Raw genomic sequence first — 3,010 nt, forward strand, 5'->3', positions numbered from 1 at the left:
GGCTTTATTTCATGCACTAACAGCAATTATTCACCTTTTGAAATCAACTACCACCATACTATTTTTGATTAGGATTCTCTCCCACTATCTCTCAGGGGGGGAGCAGGGCAGGCCTGGAGACTGTAGCCAGGTTCAGCTAAGAGTCCAGATTACCAGACAGGTCTGTGGTGAGGGAGAAAAGTCTGTGGTTCTAGGTCTGGATCACCAGGACCAGACAAAGGCATAGCTGTTAAACAGCAAGACCTATGCATTGCTCAAGTGGAGACAATGTACTAGAGCCTCAGCTTAAAATCAGCTCCCCAGGAAGGAGAAGCCCTTACCACAGCCTCCCCACCAAGCTCTCTGAAGAGCTCATTCGAAGGTCACTAGCTGCAACAGGAGGACAGGGACAGGGAGGATGTGCTCAGGGCCTCTATACCTGGCCCTGATGAAAATGCAACTGAGTGGAAGGAGAACTAGCCAGATCAATGTGGTACTTGAGATATGTTAGAGTTCATTCCTGGAAAAAAAAAAAATAAAAATTGCTAGCAGATGCACACCATGCCTAGTAAGAAAAAAAAAAAAAAAAAAAAAAAAAAAAGAGGGAGCTGTGGGCATGTTACTAACATTGCTGTGGTTTTCTCATCCCCCTTCGCTCCCATCCACCAAATGAATGTGAAAGGCAATCTGGCCATAATTTGTACTCCCTCTTCCCTTTTCTAAAATAATATTCTCACTATACCAAATCACTTTACTGAAGGTTTCGGTAAAGCATCAGGTGAGTGAAGACCATGTAGTTGCACAAGCACTTTTGCCTAGAAATACAGCCAGCTCTCCAGAAATCTGGAACAGGGAGAATGACTTTTGTTCAAATATTCTTTCCAGTCTGGTTTGCAATTAAACATTTTTTTTTCCCTGAAATATTTTTGCTGATTCATTATTAACTTACTTTCTATTTCAATGTTAAAGTAAAATATGTTTCTTTAGCTCTCTTTAAATGAACTACCTTTGTGGTGGTATTTTAAATGAGTCTTTTGATGCCTTCTTAATGGTACATTAAAACTTAATGAATGCTGAGTAACAGTAGAATCCCTATGGAAGCACATATGGTATCTACATTAATACTGAATGAATGCATAATGATCAGTAAAATTTCTGTGATTTCCACATGAATCAACAGTGATGAGCCACTTAGTGTTGCACTCAATTACATCATGTTTAATTTATGTAGCATTGTTTGGACGTTATGTTTAAAATGTCTTTAGTAAATCACTGAGATTCTAATTGAGCCTCCATTACAGTGACAAATTGCATCGTAAACATTAAATTCATTTTTTTACACAACAATTAATTTATGTTGAAGCCTGCCTGGAAAGGGTCAACAATTTGATATATTCTCACTATTACTCTCTGAAAAATTGAATCCTAATATGAAAACAAGTTACAGTACCTGTTAAATTATTTCTGTTCCCTTAGTTACGCAGCAGACGGACACTGGAAAAGCATTAATTCCCTGAACTCTGGAAAGCATGGCAATACCTCAGCTGCTCTATATGACTGCTGCCAAGCAGTTCTGAAGGCCTTCCAGGTCAGAATGCCTCGTCTGCATCCCTGCAGCAGACTCAGAAGGGTTGTGTATGCCTGTCTCACCAGGGTGCCATACCACCTCTTGTGTATAGGGGAGGCCCTTCTAGCACATCCATGACTCACTTGTACCACATGTAGAGCACAACAAGGTGGACCAAAAGCTTGTGAAGTGTCTTTCACAGTAACTGTTGCCACAACAGATTTTGCAGTGATAGGGCAGAGACTTACTTACCGGATACTATGTGAGACTCCATCTTTCCAGACTGTTTCCACATTAAGACTAGGGATAAGCATGTATCTGACAACAGAAAAACAAAACAAGTAAATCTACTTTGTCAGGTGAAACTGTAAATAAAATACTCATACTTCAAGTCTCCCTAGGTACAGTAAACCTCTGTTTGTCTTTCACTTTTTTCTGTCAAGTGCTTATAGCAAATATGCTTCTGAGACACCATTTCAGAAGGTCTACGCATGAGCTGGCTTTGGATATGGTCCAAGGCAGGTCTGTATGGAATCATTCACAGAGAAAGGTGGCCTGCTTTACTCAATCAGCTCAGTTAAATGGTGATCTGAAGGTGACTGATTTTTGGCAGAGAAGATAGCCTCTCCTACTACTCCAGAAAGAATCTGAGCTCTATTCCCTCTCACTGGCAGGTCAGGCTAGTAAGGTCTTATCAAGAGCCTTTGTGTCTTTAACATTCTCCCTCAACTAGCTCTTCAAGGTACAATAAGCTTCAGAGGTCTTGGCTTAGGGGACTTTTTAGTACTAAGAGGTTGCCTAGCCTTCTTGTCTCAACAAGAACAAGATTTGGAGACATAGTCCTATCAGCTATCAACAAATAAATCCATCACTGTATTTTTAGCTTCTGCAAATTTCCTGCACTAGCTGCTAGTACTAGGCACTGCATCCAGTTGCTTTAGTTTATAGAGGATTTACCATCTGTGCGTATACAAAGCTATCATTTTAATCTGCTGTTCTTTTTGATCTACTATGAGATTATCTGATAACTGGAAGGGCATCTAACAAACAGCTGACCAACAACTTTGTTAGAAGATGTATTGACAAAGAACTTTATAATGATAATGATCATAACAATAACTGCTCTCATTTCTCTGGATTGCTAAAAAATGCAAATTCAGACCTTTAATAATTGCAGCTCAGGCTTTCATTTCTGACAGCAAAGTGAGAGAGAGAAAAAAAAATCTTTCCATCCTAAGAAGCTGTAAAAGAGGCTATCAGCTTCTTTAATATATATATATGTATAATTCACTTCATTCTTGTTAGAAGAATTTAATAAATGAAGTATAAGAGAGGAAAAAACTTATGGAGAACGTTTTCATTTTGCTTTAAAAAGTCATTTTTTCATTTATGTTGATCATTCTAATGATTCTGTTCTCATGATTCAGGATTTCTATGCTGTGTTAATTTAATTCAGCTTTAATT

The 3,010-nt window shown here is 38.7% G+C and overlaps 1 long non-coding RNA gene across 1 annotated transcript; it reads right to left on the bottom strand.

The window, feature by feature from the left end:
- Positions 1–392: 392 nt before the first annotated feature.
- LOC311438963 lies at positions 393–1,866 on the bottom strand. The gene is made up of 2 exons (XR_014694472.1): positions 1,799–1,866; positions 393–499 (listed from the first exon to the last, which is right to left on the bottom strand). It is a non-coding gene; the product is annotated as an uncharacterized lncRNA (long non-coding RNA).
- Between the last annotated feature and the right edge of the window lie 1,144 nt (positions 1,867–3,010).

This window comes from Aythya ferina, assembly GCF_964211825.1.
Source record: "Aythya ferina genome assembly, chromosome: 6".
Classification (NCBI taxonomy): Eukaryota; Metazoa; Chordata; class Aves; order Anseriformes; family Anatidae; genus Aythya; species Aythya ferina.